Source organism: Dipodomys merriami, unplaced genomic scaffold, assembly GCF_024711535.1.
Source record: "Dipodomys merriami isolate MVZ:Mamm:240054 unplaced genomic scaffold, mDipMer1.0.p SCAF_110, whole genome shotgun sequence".
In the NCBI taxonomy this organism is placed as follows: domain Eukaryota; kingdom Metazoa; phylum Chordata; class Mammalia; order Rodentia; family Heteromyidae; genus Dipodomys; species Dipodomys merriami.
In genome coordinates this window covers 1326387-1347040 of record NW_027202383.1, presented here as the reverse complement: position 1 = coordinate 1347040, position 20654 = coordinate 1326387, and the positions used below count along the sequence as shown (strand labels likewise).

Here is a 20654-nt window from a genome sequence, read left to right as displayed (position 1 = left end):
CCATTCTGTTCCCCTCCGCGTGTCTCGGGGCCTGGTCCTTCCGCCAGGCCATCCCCGAGGTGTCCCTCACTGGGTCAGGACACCCGTGTGTCTGTCTGCAGACCTCGCAGGCCTCTCCCTCACATGGACTGACCAGGTTCGAAGCTCTCTGGCCTCCTCATTGTGCCCTGGGAGTCTGGGTACCCCGTATCCAGGAGTGTACTTTTTCTGGGGATCGCAGCAAGCTCTTCCCAAATGGAAGCCTAGTGGTCCTCGTGCAGTCTCCGTCCTCCTCCAGGCCCGCTCTGTGACCCTTCCCCTCCAGGCCGCCCCACACCACAGGCACCCTAAGTCACCCCAAATCACCCTCCCTGTGGCGCTCACCAAGCCCAGGAAAGACGTCACTCGCTGCGCATGTGCTGTGAACCCAGCTCAAGCACTGGAGATGAGCGCACCAGCCAGCAAACCGCTGACGATGATCGCTGGGCTTCCGGGATGAGAATAAAAGGCCCACTGGCCACACTCAAGACTTCCATCAATCCCCGCTCCAGTCTTTCCATCGCCCAGCCCGCAGGAGCTCACACAGCGGCTGACCTCGGAGCTGGCCTGAAGACGCCTGCAAAAGCGGATCCCAGGCCCCTTCCCTTAGACCCCTTTCAGCAGGTGGGAGGGACCCCGTGATCTGCAATCTGCTGCCAGCAGACACACGGACCCCACTTTCCAGAAGCAGCCCATCACCTCCCACAACATTGGAAAGCCCAGGTAGGGTTGGGGGCAAGATGGATTGAGACATATTCATTCTGAGCCAAGCACCAGTGGCTCACACCTGTAATCCTAGCTACTCAGGAGGCTCCGATCTGATGATCATGGTTTGAAGCCAGCCTGGGAAGACAAACCCTGGGCTCATCTCCAACAAAGAACCCAAAAGCCAGAAGTGGTGCTATAGCTCACGTGGTAGAGTGTCATCCTTGAACAACAACAACAAAAATGCTAAGGGAGAGGACACAAGCCCCAAGTTCAAGCCTCAGTATTATTATGCGCGTGCGTGCGCACACACACACCACACACACACACACATAGAACTGATCTATTGCCCAATCGTTCACTCACATGGGGAGAGGCAGCGAGATCCTCGCCCAGTTCCTCCCTTGCAATAACTGAAGGCAATTAGTCAGCGGACAGCGACCCGCAGCAGAGCCTGTGGCTCCCGTGATCATCAGATCACAGGCCAGAGCCACAGCAGAGCACATGGCTCACAGGACATGCTCATTAGATCACAGGCCAATGTGAAAACCAGCTGCCTATCAGGGTTGGATCCACCAACCCCAGCTAGCTCATGAGCCCAGCACCCGAGAGGCCTGTGGATGAGCCAGGATAACCTCCCAGGTCACCATGCGGTGTCCTGGGACCACACGCCAGGTGTCGGAGCCGCGGGCAGGAGTGGAGTCCCCAGCCTCAGGGCAGCAGGGCCTCGGCTCTCCCTCCCACACTGCAGCCCCCCGCGGTGCAAGGCTCACCCGGCATTCCCAGACATCTGCTGCCAATGCTGCAGGTAAGGAAGCAGAGTGTGACTGGGCAAGTCCAAAGGCATGTGAGGGCAAAAAAACAGAGAGAACACGGGGCCGGGGAGGGGCCACGTTCCTTTAGGAGCGAAGCCACTGTCTTCTTTCATTGTCGTCTGGGGGTTGCTGTTGTTTGCTTTTGATGTCATTGTGCCAATTCTGAGGACTCAGGACTTCACCCTCTTGCTTGGCTTTTTCATTCAAGGCTGGTTAGTGCTCTAGGACTTGAACCACAGCCTCTCCTTCTGGCTTTTGGGTGGCTAATCGGATCTGTCTGCCTGGACTGGCTTCAAACCTGGATCCTCAGATCTCAGCCTCCTGAGCAGCGAGGATGACAGGCGTGGGTCATCAGTGCCCTTTCAACTTCTCCTCCCAGTCTTCTCCCAGGAAAATGAGGTGAGAAGAACCAGCAACAGCAATCCACCAAGGTCGGACAGCCAGCCAGCCAGAGAGCCTGGAGGCTCCTCCCCGCCCCCCGCATGGCCACCTGTCCCTTTGCCCACTCGACAACCACTACCGTGTTCCCAAGAACTTCTGAAAGCAGAACATGTTCCATAGCATGTTGCACTTCTCTTCTTCTACCTCCTACTAAAAGCCAGGGCTTGATTGGGCTATCTTCACCCCCAGATAATAGCTTCTGCTGATTAAAGTAGGACCAGAAGTCTTGAGCAATCAGGACAACGTTCTTAGTCAGAAACTGGAGCCACACATGCTCCCTTCCACAGAGGTGGCCACAGCAAGTGTCTGCAAGGTGGAAGAGCCCTCAGTGGGGCAGTGAAGCCGCAGGCAGGAGCCAAGCCCGGGATCTCCCGCAGAAGCCGAGGCCAGGCACGGCCCTTCCCCTCTCCTTCTGACATTTCCTCTTCTTCCGCGCTTCTGGTTTCTGTCTGAAGAAGTTGCTGCTATTTCATAACAGGAAGATAGTTTTGTTGTTCTGATTCTGGGGACGGGATTATGAAGGGAGGAAAAACACGATCCCTCGATTTTCTTCTGGAAACAGTAGGTGGGGAAAACAACAGGCGAAACTAACCACGCTCTCTGCAAACGCCTCGTGGGGCAGTCGTGACGTTTAGAACATGGGCTTTGTGCCGGATCTCCGGATCTCCGTTGGGGGGGATCTAATGATGATACCAGGGGCGGCTCTGCTCCCTTAACATCCTCCTGGCAGCCAACGCTGGGGTGGGGATGCTTGAACCAATCAGGGCAGGGCTCTGCCCACAGCCAGCCCCTGGGCTCCACCCCCTCCACAGCTACCTGCATTGGCTACAGCCTCCCGAGCCAGGTACAGATGGCGTGTCACACAGCTCACACGGCTCCGGAAGCAGCCAGATAAAGCAACACCACAAAATACATATGCAAGGGAGAAAGAACGCAATAGCTGACTCCAGAGGCCAGGCGAAGGGTTTGGGAACCTAGCCATGTGGCTATCACCTGCTGGTGGGGCCTCCGGTCTGCACACCTCTCCCATCCCGCCCCAGCCACCCCTGGCCTTCAACCTAAGGAGGTGTGAAGCTGTCCCCGGGCAGAGCAGAGCAAGGGGAGCAGGAAGTACAGGCAGGAGGCTCCCTGGCTACAGAGGAAGACAGCGCTGTTTTACTCCCTTTCACAAGGATGTTGGCGATGCTGTCCTGGCTGGCCTCCAACTCCTGGGTTCAAGTGATCCTTCTAGTATAGCCTCCTGAGTAGCTGGGACTACAAATGTGAACTACCTTGCTCAGCCAGTATCACTGTTTTTACATGTACAATGAGCTGGAAGCTGGTGGCTCACACCTGTCATCCCAGCTACTCAGGAGGCTGAGATCTGAGGATCACCGTTCAAAGCCAGCCCAGGCAGGAAAGTCAATGAGACTCTCGTCTGGAATTAAGCACCAGAAAACCAGAAGTGGCACTGTGGTTCTACGTGGTAGAATACCAGCCTTGAGCAAAAGAATTCTGAGACAGCGCCTAGACCCCAAGTTCAAGCCACATGACTGACTCAATTAATACTGTACAGAATGGAGAAAACACCTGTCTCACAGAATTGTTGTGGAATTAGAAGAGCCAATGAATGAGCAAACCTATGAACGGATGAGTGAATGAATGGATGAACCCGGCACACTCAAGGTGAACACTTCCTAGGTGCTGGCAATTGCGAGCACTGAAGCCATTTCAACGTGGCTGGTACCCTGGAGAGTGCACAATGTGTTTCCTTCCACAGAGGAAAGAAAGGAGAACAGGAATTATTCACACCACCATGTAACCAACTCTGCCAGAGAGCTGACACCAGATTTCACCTCGCAAAGCATGGAGAGTATTCTCGAACCGCCCTGGCTCCGGGGTGTCCCCTGTGGGGCTCTGGGCCTGGGCAGAGGGCAGTTCTAGAGCAGGGAAAGCTGAGCCCACCGCACACTGGACAGGAGAATGGACAGGAGAAGCCGCCTGTCGGCTGGGGAAGGGTACGGCCAGGGACTAGGGCTCAGCACTCAGGAGCTCCGCCCAGGTGACCCACAAAACTGCTTCCCAGGGTAGAGGAAGGCCACGCACACAGTGACGCAGGATGCACGCCTCCCTCGCTCTCCCTCATGCTGTCTGTCTGTCTGTCTCTCCCAATCTCTCTCCTCTCATTCTTTCTCTGTCTCCATCTGTCTTCTCTGCCCACCCCCATCTGTCTCCCTTTCCCTCTCTTTCCTCCTCTCCTTCCCTGCTTTCTGTCTCTGTGCCTCTCCTTCTCTCCCGCCTCCCCCCTGCAGGTCTCTCTGGAGCTGCTTTGGTTCTGTCTGCGTCTTCACATCTGGAGAACAGAGCGAAGCAGGCCGTGGCCTCTGCCCCGGCAGGAAGGTCTGTGGGCCAGTTCTTCTGCCAGCCATGTGCAAGGATGTTTTGCCTACAGACCCACAAATCAACACTGTCCAACTGCAGTTCCGGAAGGGGCGCCATGGCTCACCTTCCCAGCCGGGACCCTGCCCCCAGACAAGAGGAAAGAAGACTGGGGTTCTCAGGGGCCAGTGGCTCTCGCCTGTCATCCTAGCCACTCAGGAGGCTGAGATCTGAGGATCTTGGTTCAAAGCCAGCCCAGGCAGGAAAAGTCCATGAGACTCGTATCTCTAATTAACCAGCAAAAATTCTTGGACTCTAGGCTGGCTTGGAACTACGATCCTCAGATCTCAGCCCCCTGAGTGGCTAGGATTACAGGCATGAGCCACCAGCACCCGGCTGACTTTTTTTTTTTTTTTTGGTCGGTCATGGGGCTTGAACTCTGGGCCTGGGCGCTGTCCCTCAGCTCTTCAGCTCAAGGCTAGCGCTATACTGCTTGAGCCACAGTGCCACTTCCGGTTTTTGGTGATTTATTGGAGATAAGAGTCTCATGGACTTTCCTTGCCCGAGCTGGCTTTGAACCATGATCCTCAGATCGCAGCTTCCTGAGTAGCTAGTATGACAGGCGTGAGCCACCAGCACCGGCTGATTTTTTTTTTAATGTCATGAATACTATTCACTTTAGAAGGTTCTTTTCTTTATGCTACGCACAGAATGCAGAAGACGGATGTGTACCTGGGCAGAAGGCTGAGGCAAAACTAAGAACTCCTGGGGCTGGGAAGGTGGCTCAGTGGTAGAGTGCTTGCCTTGCATGAGGCCCTGGATTCGATTCCTCAGCACCACATAAGCAGAAAAAGCCAGAAGTGGTGCTGTGGTTCAAGTGGTAGAACACTCGCCTTGAGCTGAAGAGCTGAGGGACAGTGCCCAGGCCCAGAGTTCATGCCTCACGACCGACAAAAAACAAAAAACCTAAGAACTCCTCCAAAGGTTCCCCAAGCCCTCGCTGAGCAGGAGAGTCTGGGCTGACAGCAGGAGCGCCAATGAGCCCCTGGCCCTCACCTCCCCAAGGGGCAAGAAGTAAGGGCGGGCGCGGCAACGCAACCCATCTCAGGCCTCCCAGAGGGCGGCAGAGGCAGGGCCGCAGGCTCTGCTGGCGCGGATGCATTTGAGGGTGCAGTCACCCGATTCCAGGACAGGAAATCAGCCCGTGAGGAATGAGAAAGAGATGTAAGACTAGCCTACAGAAGTGGTCATGCAGGGGGAGGGATCGTGGTACAGTCAACATTCTGATCGGAGGACTGAGGAGGAGAAAAGGCAAGGCTGAGGGAAGAGCCCTTCCGGTCCGAGCTGAGATGGGGAAGGAGACACAAACGGGGCGGAAGGCAGCGCCGCTGGTGTCCAAGTTCTTGTTTTCTGGTTCATTTTGATAAAAGCTTCATATCTCACACACACACACACACACACACACACACACACACACTACTCACCTATCAGTGGCTATGGAGTCGGGCAGCCATCACCATGATCAATTGCAGAATCTGCTTTTTGGCAGTCCTGGGAATTTAACTCAGGACTGCTCACTTGCTAGGCAGATGCACTACCACTTGAACCACGCCTCCAGTCTCTTTATTGATGGTTATTTTTGGTACGGTACCTTGCTTCCTGCCCCGTGTCACTCTGGGGATGGCTGGGGTACACCACTGTACCCAGACTTTGTGATTTCCCTCACAGCTAAGATGACAGACGTGTGCAACCACACCCATCCCCTCTGGGATGCAGTCGCCAAGAACTTTTACCCCAGAGTTGGTCTCAAACCACAACCCTCCAATCCCTGCCTCTGACCAGCGAGGATTACAGGCTTGAGTCACCTCACCCAGCTAATTTTAGAACTTTGTATCTCCCTTCAAACCAACTCCATGCCCGTTTGCAGTCACTTCCCATGTTTTCCCCGAGCAACCGTGGCTCCTTGTGCTACCTCTGGTGGCGAGGTCTGTGGAGGAGCGAGCTTTCTGATAAATGGAGCCGCACAATGGGCGGTCTTTCCTGACTCATCTCCTAAATTCATTCACTTAGCAATTTAGCATATGGTTGCCACGGTAACAGCGCACCGTCCAGATGGACCACGTTTCGTCTATCCAGCACTCACTGACCGCCACCCTCCATTACAAGAAGTGCTGCCATCAACGCTCAGGTCCAAGTGTTTCTGTGGGCAGCGGTTTCCATCGCTTGGGCATCTGCCAGGGTGGAGTTGCGGGGTCACGTGGTAACATTATAGCTAAACTTTTGAGGAACTTCTAGGCTGTTTTTGAAAGCAGTTAAGAGTTCTGTTTCCATTTCTACCAGCAGAGAACTGGAGGAGGGGCGTGCACTGCATGACTTTCTCAGATGCCTGCATTGCGCAGTCTGAGTGGGTCTGAGGCAGAATCTCCCTGTGGATTTTTTTATTTGTGCTGGTCCTGGGATTTGAACTCAGATCCTCACACTCTTCTTTGGCACTTTTATTCAAGCCTGGTACTCTACCATATGAACCACAGCTACACTTTCTGTTTGTGGGTGGTTCACTGGAAATAAGGTCTCACAGACTTTCCTGCCTGGGTTGGCTTTGAACCATGATCCTCAGATCTCAGCCTCTTGAATAGCTAGGAAGACAGGCATGAGCTTTGAGCCCCAGTTTGAGCAAAAAGGCTCAGGGACAAAGCCCAGGCCTTGGGTTCAAATTTCAATACCAATACTGATAACAACAACAACAACAATGAAACTAGTTTGGGGAGGTGGGTGGGTGGGACGTGGAGAGGGAGACAAATGTTCAAAGCTTCATGTCTGTGCGCGGCCCTGCACCCCATCAAGGAGAGGGAGCGGTGGGGGGGGAGGGGGGGGCCACAGTCATGTGCACATTCTCGTAATACACGTGGCTCTGCGGGCGGACACGGCAACGCACCATGTGGGCTCAGGGACACAGTGGCAGCCGGTCCCGGGTCTATGGCTCTTGGCTGGCTGCCCAGTTATTCTGTGGACGGCCACAGATTATTTGCCCCCTCTTGGTTCAGGGTCTCGGGGAATGAAGAAGACAGAGGGGCAGGTGGGGCGGGCAGAGGAGTTACTATCGAGGGAGGCCTCTCCTGAACCCCCATTCAGCGGCTGGAAGGCCTGCGGGCCGGGAGGGGCAGTGGGTGCCATCCCTGACCACATTTTGCTCAAAGCTAGTGCTCTACCAGTTGAGCCACAGATGTTTGGGTGGTTGACTGGAGTCTCACCAACTTTCCTGCCCAGGCTGGCTTAAAGCCATGGTCATCAACAACAGCCTCCTTAGCAGCTATGGTGACAGGTGTGGCCACCAGAGCCTGACTCCTTTTCTAATATACACACACATACACAGATATGTGTGTGTAAATATACGTATATGTGTATATCTATATGTATACACACACACACGCGCGCACACGCGCACACACATGCACAGACACTTCCAGCTTCTTGGTGGTTCACTGGTGATGAGTCTCATGGATTTGTCTGCTCAAGGTTGGCTTCAAACCTTGATCCTCCGATCTCAGCCTCCCCAGTGGCTAGGATTACAGGCGTGAGCCACCAGGTGCCTGGCTCATGTATCTCATTTATATTCAGAAAAGTGTCCGCTTACCTAAAGTCTCCCGAAGACAGACAATAAAGGCCTCTGAGGAGGGCACAGTCTTGAGGGGCTGGACCACACGGCCAAGCAGCGGCAGTGACACTGCCACCCGGTCACAGGAAAGCCACCAAGGATGTCCGGCCCAAGGCCGCCAGGCTGGCAAGGGGCAAAACCTGAGCGTCTGTCTCTGCGCTGCTGGGGGAGGGGGAGGCAGCTAGGGAGGGGGAGTGTACGGAGCGGGAGAAGCTGTCTTACTCATTTGATTATAAAATATTTCTGAGCCACCAGATGGTAGGAGAGCGGCGCAGATGCCCGATGGCTTGTCTTGCTTCTCACCCAGGGCTCCACTTCAGGGCCTGCGCAGTGGCGTCCTGGTGCTTCTCCGTTCCACCAAGGCAGCCACGCCAGCAGCCACGCCGCTTCCCCAGCAGGGCTGCACGCTGCACCACCCTACAGCCGGGCGCCCCTGCTCTTCCCAGATAACCGGGCTCCAATGCGAATCCTGCCGCACCTGCACCTGAGGGGCTCTGCCCCCCCCCCCCACTAGCACACAGCCCACCCAGGCCAGGCTGCAGATCGAGGCCCTGTTACATAATTCATCCTTGGTGCTGAGCCCCGCCCCCCACACGGGCTGTCCCGGGGCGGAGACCCTGCTGGAACCCCGCTTCCCCTCCTGTGTGGGCCCCCTCGCTCCCCTTCTCAAGCCACCCCAGCAAAGAGGGACCCCATCTCTAAACCCCTGGGCAGGGAGGGGTTCTGTCTGCGTTCTTCTAGGTTAAGTCTGGTTCCAGCCTCATCCTTCAGACCTGGCACTGGCCACGCCCACCCCAGCCTCATCCTTCAGACCTGGCACTGGCCACGCCCACCCCAGCCTCATCCTTCAGACCTGGCACTGGCCACGCCCACCCCAGCCTCATCCTTCAGACCTGGCACTGGCCACGCCCACCCCAGCCTCATCCTTCAGACCTGGCACTGGCCACGCCCACCCCAGCCTCATCCTTCAGACCTGGCACTGGCCACGCCCACCTGAGCATCCTGTGTCAGGGACAGCCCCACACAGGCGCCACTCGAAGACACGCTTTCCGTGACAATGCTACAGGCATCAGGAATCCTCCAACTTCAGAAGCAGAAGGGAGGAAGGGCCTGGAAAACGCAGAAACAGCCAACATGGAAGCCTACCAGCGGATGCCCACCTTCACCCACCAGCTCCTACACTGGGCGGGAAGGGGGGAGGGGAGGAGATAGGGTGCTGTCAGTCCTTCACACACTAGTCTGAATTACTTTCCAGACTAGTATCCCCAGGAAAACGCCATTCAACGGGCCTTCTTAGTAAATGGGAGAGGAAAGGAAGTGGTTTCAGTGGGTGCGTAGGAGAGAGGAGTCTTTGGCAAGAAGGGCACATGAGCGCAAGGACACCACAGAGAATGTGAAGGAGCCAGTGCTCCCTTTTTTGTGTGCCAGTCCTGAGGCTTGAACTCAGGGCCAGAGCTCTACCACTTGAGCCACACCGCCACTTGCAGCTTTTTGGAGGCTGATTGGGAATGAAGAGTCTCTCGGACTTTCCTGCCCAGGCTGGCTTGCACCCACTCCCAGAGCGGCAAACCTTCTGTCCTGTAGGAGATGGAGAGCCCCCTTGCCTGCCCCAGGGACCCGGCACCCTAGGGACAGGGCGCGCAGGCAGAGGCCACGGGCAGAGCAGGAGGGGAGATGGGGTCCCCGGGAGCGAGCGAGCACCCAACGGTTCAACAGCCAGCTGAGCCATCTCTGCTCTGGCAACGATGTAGCCGGGCCACTCGGGGTGGAGGGGCGGGCGGAGGGAGAAGGGGGGGCAAGGGCCTGGAGGCAGAGAGGAGGCCGATGCCACAGGACGCACAATCACCCAGGGCTGGGCCCCCATTCCCATCCTACAGGCAGGCGCCTGAGGCTCAGGCCAGGCTTTAAACAGAGGGCAGCGCATCGCCGTCACAGCACGTACCTCTGGGGTCTGGCCTGGCCCTGAGAGGGCCCGAGGGCCCGTGGGTGCCTGTCCCCAGCACCTGCGGTGCCTCAGTACTGGCATGCTTTTGCACATTCCGTTCCTGACGCCTAGACCCATTCCTCCCAGGCCAAAAGTCCGAGGTCCCGAGAGGCCCAGAGAAAGCCCCGCCCCGGCCCTGGAAGGTGCCACCCCTGCCAGCCCCGCCCCGGCCCTGGAAGGTGCCACCCCTGCCAGCCCCGCCCCGGCCCTGGAAGGTGCCACCCCTGCCAGCCCCGCCCCGGCCCTGGAAGGTGCCACCCCTGCCAGCCCTGCCCCGGCCCTGGAAGGTGCCACCCCTGCCAGCCCTGCCCCGGCCCTGGAAGGTGCCACCCCTGCCAGCCCCGCCCCGGCCCTGGAAGGTGCCACCCCTGCCAGCCCTGCCCCGGCCCTGGAAGGTGCCACCCCTGCCGCCACCCCCCTCAAGTGGGCTTCTCGGTCCAGGAGTGTTGGAGCAGCGCTGTTTACCCAGTCCTCCCTCCCCCACCAAGACCGAGGGCAGCAGGCCAAGGCCTTGGCTGCCAGCCAGGGAGGACTGGCCTGGGCCTAAGGCGGGGCGGGGCACCTTCCCAGAATGCAGCGGGCCCCTGGAGGTGTGCAAGGCCCCCCGCCTCCCCCCAGCCCGTGTCCCCGCATGCTGACTTCCTGATCTCTGCTGAGCACCAACAATCCGTCTCCAGACCACAGGCTCCACCGGAACAGGCCAGGCCAAGACTCTTCTAATACCGGACCCTCCCACTCCGAACTTCAGGGAAGTCCTCTCACCATCCCTGTTGGAGATGGGGTCCCTTCTCCATCTTGAGTAAGTCAAACTGGCTTTGGAATTCTTCCCCACCCACAGCCCCAGAGCCGGACCCCAGGAAGACCAGAAAGCACCTGGAGATGTGTGTGTGTGTGTGTGTGTGTGTGTGTATATGTGTGTGTGTGTGTGTACATGTGCACCCACATACACAAGTACATGGGTGCCATTCCTGGGGCTTGAACTCAGGGCCTGGGCTCTGTCCCTGAACTGTTTCATTTGAGACTAGTGCTCTACCACTTGAGCCACAGCTCTACTTTGGCTTTTTGTGGTTAACTGGAGCTAAGAGTCTCACAAACTTTCCTGCCTGGGCTGGCTTCAAACCACGATCCTCAGATCTCAGCCTCCTGAGCAGCTAGGATGACGGGGTGAGCCCTAGCGCTGGCTCGATGTCTTTTATACATGCAGACGCTGGAGAGACGGGTCCAGCGGGGTGCGGCGCCGCCCGGTGCACAGCTCCTCGGCCGGGTTCACAGGAGCTTCGCGTGTCGTTGATTCTGAATTCATTACCCATCCAGACGCGTGGAGCTTTCTAGCAGATGGTCTGGGAGGGAGGTGGTAAGGGGGCTGTAGGTCAGAAGAGCCGGGTCCTCCCTGACCCCTGGTGTGAGGTGGAGGCTGCAGCCCCACAGACCTCAGGTTCCTGGGGCCACAGGAGCCCTGCGAAAGGCCACCCCCAAACCCACTTCCGCTGTGCTACAGATTCCAACTCACCCAACATAAAAGGCACGTGGATAACTAGAACTTCCCTCTGCAAGCCCCAGAAATGAGATGCAGTTTTCAGCAACATAAAAAAGAAAGTGGGTTCTGAAGGTATGAGGACAGACTCCATCCAGACACCGCCAATCACACGCCTGTCATCCTCGCTACTCAGGAGGCTGCGAGCTGAGGATCGCGGTTCAAAGCCAGCCCGGAGAAGGAAAGTCTGTGAAACTCTTATCTCCAATAAACCACCAGAAAACCGGAAGTGGCGCTGTGGCTCAAGTGGTAGAGCACTCTCCTTGAACTGAAGAGCGCAGGGACAGTGCCCAGGCCGAGTTCAAGCCCCACGACTGGCAAAATAAAAATAAATAAAATCAGCCATTCATATTTGTTTGTGGTCCAATTGACAGACTGGAACAATTATCTAATGTATCAGATGTATCACCACTATCTAAATCCAAAATTATTTTCATTATTCTCCCTCCCCCCAAAAAAAACCTCCAAAACGTTTCGCAGCCACTTCCATCCCCCTCCCCTCCCTGATCATCTCTGGTCTACTTTAGAACTCTTGAGATTGGCCTGGGCTGACAATTTCATTTCATGACACGCTGCGCGGTCTTACTGCTGGCTTCTCTCATGCAAGTCTGCAAGTTCTTCCACACGGAAGCATGACCCGTGCTTTCCCACAGCTGCAAACTATTCGCTGGACGAGTAGACCACGTTGTGTTGCTCTGTTCAGCTTGTTGGTAGAAAGCTGAGTGGTTTCCACTCTGAGATTCTACAGCTTTGCTTCCAAGTGTCCGAGACACGGCTGAAATAGAACTGTGGGGCCATTTCTGTGTTCCATCACTGGGGGTGTGGCCCTGCTCCCCAAAGCAGCTACCGCCCTCATTTCCCTGCCTGTCAGCAACGCACAGTGATGCCCTTTTCTCCAGATCTTTGCCAGCCCTTGTTCCTATCTTCTGGGTCTAGACATTCTAGGGATATACTCACTCACACTATAGGCTCTGTGTATGTGTGTTTCTGTGTGTGTGTGGGGGGGGTACCCTGGGGCTTGAACTCAGGGTCTGGGCACTGTTTCTGAGCATTTTTACTCAAGGCTAGTGCTCTACCATTTGAGCCATAGCTCCACTTACAGCTTTGGGGTAGTTAATTGGAGAGAGAGTCTCTCAGACCTTCTTGCCTGGCTGGCTTCGAACCGTGATCCTCAGATCTCAGCCTCCTAGTAGCTAGGATGACAGGCGGCAGCCACTGGAATTACATGTTTTTTAGGTGAGACAGAAAAAAGGAAAATAATCAACCTCCTTGGAAATTAAAGCCCAAGTTACTATTATTCATGAGTCAATTTCTCCTCTGATCTAGGGACCAGAGATTAGCATTTGTACAGTAGTCTACAAAGGAGTTGTGTAATTTAATTTGAGTTTCCATAGATTTCTGCCTCTGGATAAATCTCACTAAAGCCTATCAACGTTGGTCCACTCTGGACATTTTCATATAAATGGAATGATACAACACAGGACCTAAATGTGTCACTACTAAAGGAAAGTCACTGCTTTCCATAAACCGCACACCTCTGGGTGCTGTTGGCTAACAGGATTTGTGACGCTCCCTGACTTTTGCTAAAAATAGTTAATCCCTTCCCCCAGTCCAATGGCGCCCAGCCATAACTTAATACAGATTATGCCCTGTGCCCAGGGCGGTTCCACCCCCAGAGGGCAGCCCTGAGGTGCCGCAAGGATACAGCCAGGGTCCTGAAGGGACCCCAGGGCCCCCCTAAAAGCAGCAGCTGGAGAAGAGTTTGTTCCCAGCCTCCCAACTCAGGGGAGGCCAAGGAGCCGGGGCCGGGCCTTGCTCAACAGCAGCTCAGCTGCCCAGCCAGCCACGCCCTGGGCGCTGACCAGCTTCCAGGTTCACTGGCTCAGTGCTCACGGACTCCTCGCCCAGAGGCTGCCTCCGCCCTGGGCCTCCACTTCCCAGAGAGAGGGTGAGGAGCGGGGAGTGTAGGTCGGTAAAGGAACACTTCCTGGGGTCCACCCTGGTACCACAGGTGCTGGGGGCTCATGGCTGTCATCCTAGCCACTCGGGAGCTGGGATCTGAGGAATGCAGCTCAAAGCCAGCCAGGGCAGGAAAGTCCAAGAGACTCTCATCTCCATTTAGCCAGCAAAAGTCACAAGTAGCTGGGCACAAGGCTCCCACCTGCCATCCTAGCTACCCGGGAGGCCGAGATCTGGGGATCACAATTCAAGGCAGCCTGGGCAGGAAAGTCCACAGGACTCTCTAATTAACCATGAGAAAACCAGAAGTGGCACTGTGGCTCAAAGTGGCAGAGTGCTAGCCTTGAGCAAAACAGCTCAGGGACAGAGCCCAGGCTCTGAGTTCAAGCCCTGGGACCAACAACAACAAAAAAAACTCAATGACTTGCAACAAATCTGTTCACAAAGTCGTCGTCGTCATCATCATCATCATCATCATCATCATCATCATCATCATCATCATCATCATCATCATCATCATCATCATCAGGCAGGTACCTGTGGCTTATAGCTACAATCCTAGCTACTCAGGAAGCTGAGATTTGAAGATCCTGGACAGAAAAAAAAATCCCAGAGACTTTTAATCTCCAACTAATCAGCAAAAAGCCTGAAGTAGTATGGCTCAAGTGAGAGATAACCAGCCTGGAGGGGAAAAACAAAGATCTAAGAGAGAGGCCTTGAGTTAAAGCCCCAGTACACATACATGCACATGCACACACATGTATATGCACACACATGTACATGTCAAGAGCTGGAGATACAGCTCAGTGGTAGATCTGTTGCCTGGCATGTAAGAGGCCCTAGATTCAATCCCAGCCCTGGGGAAAAAAACAAACACACTGAAATCAAGCTCAAAACCGCAGTGGCCAGGGGTGAGTCTCACATCAGCCTTGCAGGCGGTAGGCTGCGGCCTTTCCCATGGCTCAGGGACTGGCTCCGACCCGGCCCACTGGCCCAAGTCCCCAGAGACCTCCCCGACAGCAGGGGACAGAAAGGTGCTAAACCAAGTCCCTCTGAACAAGCGCCCATAAATTAATTATGGCCAATTAATTATGGCCATCTGATTTATGATCCAAGCTTATGTCATAGAGGAATCAATACATTTTAAAATGAGGAGCATCTTTATCTACAACCACGGTGCACAGGAGTCTGCTGGAGCACCAAGCTCAGAGACCACGAGCAGGGCTGGTCCACCGGCCCCAGACAGTGCCCACAGAGCCCTGGCAGAGACCCCCTGTGTGCTGGGAGCTGCTGAGGCCTGGACCTGGGCAGCAGCTGCAACAGAAGGATGGTTCCAGGGAAAACAGACACCTACTGAGGTGCTGAGCCTATTATTAACAAACCGGTCAGAGCTGGTGCCGTGGCTCATGCCTGTAATCCGGACTACTCAGGAAGATCTGAGGCTAGAGGTTCAGAGCCAGCCCGGTAGACAAATCCGTGAGCATCTCATCTCCAGTAACCAACAGAAAACTGGAAGTGGAGGTGTGGCTCCAGTGGCAAAGGGCCAGCCTTAAGCTAAGAGAGAGTATGAGGGCCTGAGTTCAAGCCCCTGTACTAGGAAAGAAAGGACAGGGAAAGGAAGGAAAGGAAGAAAAAGAGAAAAAGAAGACAGCAGACAGGCAGAAAGAAAGAGAAAGTGAGAAAGAGAAGGAAGGAAAGGAAGGGGGTGGGGCAGGATTCTACCTGGTAATGTTTAGATGGAAGAAAATAGCCAGTGTCTTAGGAGATGGGGAAAATGGAAAACGGATCTAGGAGGTCAACTTCTGATGGGCAGGGCTGCCGTCCCTGCTCTGCCCCTAACCCTGAGTGACCTCGGTAAAGTCACTTCCTCTCTCAGGACCGTGTGCCATCTTCCACAGAGCAGGCAGGGGGGAGAGGAAGCAGACGCCATGTTGAGTCCCTGACAGTCCACAGGACAGGGGTCCTGCACCTGTCCTGGGAGGCCAGGACACATTCCTGTGGATGACAAGCGAGTGACAAGGTAAAGCCACCATGGCCACGGCTGGTCTCCACAAGCTGGGGGCGGTGGGGGAGGGACACCGATTTCCCAGATGCCTTTGGGCCTTTTGTAGATGCGCACTTTTTTAGCTGGTGTGCCAGCTCGGCGGCTGGCTGGGCTTTCTCTGGGTTGTGTCTGTCACCAGGGCTGGAGACACGGGGCACCTCCCTCAGGTATCCTGCCACCCCGGCTCAGGAGGGCAGCCCAGGTGTCACTGAGGGCCTTCCCCACGAGGCTGAAGAGAGGCACAGCCCCAGTCCAAGGCTTGGCCAGTGCCTGGCACAGAGGGAAAGCTCCTCCCAACCCTCGGCCATGGAGAAACTGAGGTGGGCAGGTGCCAGGGACAATGTCGGTCCCTCTGTCCCAGGTGAGGCCCCCCTCCACTGGTGACTTCCTTCTTGGTCACGCAGGGACCCAGCTCCAGGACCTCCCAGGATGGCGCAGCCGCGCCCAGCACCAGCGCTACAGCTTGAGAGGCAAGCAGGGGGGAGGCGGCCTTGGCCAGCGAGCTGGGCGGGAGGCGCCAAGGCAGCAAGAGGCAGGGAAGAGGGGCAGATGGCGCTTCCTAAACCAGTCAGTGGGCCTGGAAGACACACGGAAAGGGCAAACTGCCAGACCACCCAGCGAGCCTGGCGAGGCCCAGGAACCTGCATTCGCACATAAACAGGCAGGAGTCCCCACAGGGACAAACAAGTGACAGATGGGGCATCCAGAGGATGAGACGGGCCTAGAAAAGCAGCTCTAGAGAAATGAGTTCTTCAGGGCAAGTGCATCATTCTCCACGGACCCTCTTACAGGGTGCACATTCCCTGCCAAGGGAAATGGGCTGAATGGGGGGGTGAACCCCCAAATCCACGCATTAAAGGCCTTCGACTACAGAATGCCCCTACACTAGGACAGGGGTTCACTGAAGCGGCAATGGTAAAACCCGGTCACCAGGGGATCCTAATCCAGCGGGGAAGAGACCAGGGCACTCAGCAGCTATGAGACGAGATGGGGCCTGCCCGCGGATGCAGGCCCGCCGGCACCATGACCTGGACTTCCAGCCTCCAGGACTGGGGGGAAATCACATCTGCTGTTTAAGGCGCCAGTACGCAGGACCAGGGTCCCCGGGGCAGGCTAACTGCAAGGCGCTCAGGGGGCGCCTCCGAGGGACCCAGACCCCCAGTCTTCCTGTGCTCTAAAACCAACCTCCTTGTTGGTGGGCAGAGGGGGGCGTACTGAGTCTTGAACTTAGGGCATCATGTGCTCATTTGGCTTTTTTTAAAGCTCAAAGCTGGAACTCTCCCAGTTGAGTGACACCTCTACTTCCAACTTGTTATAAATACGCTCTTCAAGAACCATCGGAGTCACAATGATAGACACAACAATTAAGAATCATCTCAGCAAGGCCAAATTTACTTCTGCGGAAAGCTGCACCATCAGCCAAAAACCTGGCAAGCAATTACATAAAGCAGGCAGGTGGCTCCCCTATTTATCCCTAACACAGCAGGCCCCGCCCCTCTGCTCTGATTGGTCGAGCTCAGGTTCACAGTCTGCTCATGATTGGCTAGTTTGAACAGGGTAAAAGAGTTCACAAGTCATCTCAACATACACCCTCACCCTCCGCTATTTCTTGGAACAGTCTGGGATGTGCTGCAATTCCATCTTGCAAAGAAACCAGTTGAAGACAAAACCTTACATTTCAAAAACTCTTCCTTATGCCAAAGCAGTTCCTCTTCTCCTTAACAAGAGCCAAGCCACCAGACCAAAGCAGGAACTTTTGAGCAACACACTTTGATAGAAAAGACAGTTTTTCTCACAGGCTTTTTCAAAATTGGAAATAAGAACCTCGTGTGCTTTTCAGGGAAGAATCGTGATCCTCCTATCTCAGCCTCCTGAGTAGCGAGGATTATTAAGCTGGAGCCTCTGATGGCTGGCTAAAGCCAGTTTTTTAACCACTATCTTTAAGGCACCTCGCAGAAATATACATCCAGTTAATTATTAAAACCCTGCCTGATTGCCTGGTGGCTCACAACTGTGATGCTAGCTCCTCAGGAGGCAGAGATCTGAGGATGGTGGTTTGCAGGCAGCCCAGGCAGGAAAGTCTATGAGGCTCTTATCTCCAGTAAACCACTCAAAAATCAGAAGTGGCGCTGTGGCTCAAAGTGCTAAAGCGATAGCTAGCCTTGGGCAAAAGAACTCAGGGACAGCACCCAGGCCCTGAGTTCAAGCCCCAGGACCAACCAAAACACAAAACAAAAGCCAATTGCAGAAAGTCCACAATGAGCCATCTGCCCTCCTCGTGTGTGAAAGAACCTTGGCTGGGATCTTCTAAGCAAAGCCCACAGGCCACTGCCCAGGGACACCCGCGCACAACCCACTCGGAGACCACCAGAGCCAGGCTGAGAAAGGCGAGCCTGCAGCTTGCCACACGTGTCATGTGAGTCTCTGCTTTAAGAGGGAAAAAAGAAAAAAGAAAAACATCAAAAGGACCAAGATTTAAATGGCAGGAAGCATTTTGTGGACTACCGACCATCTGTGCAGGTATAATGAGAACACGAATTCCTGGCCTGGAGCCAGTCTCGGACCCTGGCCTGCCGGGGTAGGCCACACCCTCTGCCCTACGCCGGCCCATGAGCGACCCAGGGACTCAGCGGCAGATTTGAGGCCCAGCTTCTGTGACTAGCGCTGCTGAACCTGCACTGTCACCCCCTGCCGCTGGGAACCCGGGCCTGAGAAAGCAGGGAGGAAATCCAAGGCCGCGACAGAGTCTGGTGTTTTCTATCACTCCTGGAACAAACCACTGTCAGCTTCGTGTGCTACACACCATGATTTTACTTTTGATCAGGCCTGTCAAACGGACTTGTCTCCTGGGAAGGAGGGATCTGCGGGGGCCACATTCATTCTGGATGCTCCAAGCCTTTCCCAACTCCAACAGGCTGCCCACATTCCTTGACTTGTAGCCCCTTTCTCCACCTACAATGCTAGCAAGGTTGCACATCTTGGAATACATCCATTTGTCATACTTCCATTAGGCTGACTACAGCTGAGACAGGTGTGTGTGTGTGTGTGTGTGTGTGTGTGTGTGTGTGTGTGTGTGTGTGTGTGTGTGTGTGTGTGTGTGTGTGTGTGTGTGTGTGTGTGTGTGTGTGTACGCGCGAGCGTACTGGTATTGGTACTTGATAGCAGCACCTAGACACCGACCCGTGGCTTTTTTGCTCTAGGCTGGCACTCTACTACAACTTTACTTCCAGCTTTTTGCTGGTTAATTGGAGATAAAGAGTCTCAAGGACTCTTCTGACTGGGCTGGCTTCATTGACCTGTGACCCTCAGATCTCCACCTCCTGAGTAGCTAGGGTTACATGCATGAGTCACAGTGTTAGTGCAAAAAAGGGAAAAAAAAAGATTTACAATAAGCAATGAGCGCAACTCATTACAGAGGCTGGGAAGTTGCTATGTGTAAGCTGGGAACAGGAGAGCCAGTGGTGCGGATTCCAGTCCAAGACCCAGGGCCTGAGCATCAGAGCTCAGTGTGAGAGAGAGACACCGAGAGAGAGGAGTCGGGTGCCAGTGGCTCATGTTTGTAATCCTAGCTGCTCAGAAGGCTAAGATCTGAGGATCGCAGTTCAGTGCCAGCCTAGGTGAAAAGTCCATGAGACTCTTACTTCCAATGAACTATTCAGAAAAAGCCCAAAGTAGAGCTGTGGCTCAAGTGGTAGAGTCTAGGTTTAAGCAAAGAAACTCAAGGACAGTGCCTAGGCTCCGAGTTCAAGCCCCAGCACAAAAGGAGGGAGGAGGGAGAGCCAAACTGGTCATTAATCATTGGTGACAGCAGCTCTCTCAGAGGTACTGTTTCAAGTTCGGATACACCCAAATTTTGTTACCTGGGGACTCAACCCTTGGGCTAGTCTTTTAACCTCTGGGGCCTCAAGGTCCTCTGTGAAATGGGGTCCTAGCCATCTCCTAGCCATCTTCTGTGGTGCGTTCCTGGGAGGTGGGGGGCGTGGGGAGGGCTCTTCCCACAGCTGTCCCGCTCCAGAGCCCCGTGGGACAAATGACCTCCACGTAGGCCCATCACACTTACTAAATCTAATAGGCCATTGTAAATGAAGCTTCTGGAAATGAAAAATTATGGGTCTGGTGTTAGTCATAAATCACCCACTTGGGGAAGACATATATAGTAAGTCATTACCGCTACCACCATCTGCAGAGAACGCTTCCCAGAGGGTTAAGAGCCCAACAGCTTGGCTCCATAGAACTCCATACTTTACGCCAAGGTTCTGAGCCCAACGAGCCCAACGCCCATGGTGGCTTTGATCGAACAGCTCCTGTCCTAGTCTTAAAAATCAAATAGAGTGGTCACACCTGTAATCCTAGCTACTTAGGAGGCTGAGATCTGAGGATCGCGGTAAAGCCTAGCTGGGCAGGAAAATCCATGAAATCCTTACCTCCAATGAACCACCAAAAAGCTGGAAATGGAGCCTTGGCTCAAGTGGTAGAACCAGTCTTAGGTGAAAAAGCTAAGGGACAGCACCCAGGCCCTGAGTTCAAGCCCATACTAGTCTCTGTCTCTGTCTGTCTCTCTGTCTCTGTCTCTCTCTTACACACACACACACACACACACACACACACACACACACAGAAAAAGTTGACATAACCCTCCTACCAGGTTCCTCAGGCCAACACACCTTACATATTGGGGAATGGAAGTGGTGTGCTGGATGCAAGCCGCAGGGCTCAGCTCTGCCGGCTCTGGGCTCCACGGGACTCTCCTCCCCCCTGCAGGACTCTCCTCCTCCCCCCTGCAGGACTCTCCTCCTCCCCCCTGCAGGGAGCCCTCACACATTCTGAACAGCACCGCTCTCCGTGCAGTTCTAACACAAGCAGGAACAAAGCAAAGAATTCCTCCAACTTCAGCCAAGGCTGCGGACCACAGGAGTGCTGGGGATGGTAGCAGAGCCTTCCACGGCCGGCTGCTCGAAGGAGCAAAGGAGCGTGGGGCCTCAGGGAGGAGGAGACCCAGCGGCGGGGGTGTTGTAGCAAAGAGGCTCTAGTTGCCCATTCTCCATGATGTAGGAGCCCCCCCACACCCCCTGTGTGCCTGGCCACCCAGACACAAGCACCCCCTCTGCCTTCCTCCCTCCAGTTTCCCGGCAGAGCTGATG

General features: G+C 55.0%; 1 protein-coding gene across 3 annotated transcripts in view; it reads right to left on the bottom strand.

The window, feature by feature from the left end:
- Positions 1-20654, bottom strand: part of Hpcal1 (hippocalcin like 1) — a 74938-nt gene that overhangs the window by 33015 nt on the left and 21269 nt on the right. The window contains exon 1 of one of the 3 annotated variants that reach the window (XM_070015258.1): positions 1497-1514. The exons of the other annotated variants lie outside the window; for them this stretch is intronic. The gene's annotated coding sequence lies outside the window, so the exon portion shown is untranslated. Of the gene's footprint in view, positions 1-1496; positions 1515-20654 lie in introns of those variants that run through there. 3 annotated transcript variants of the gene reach the window in all.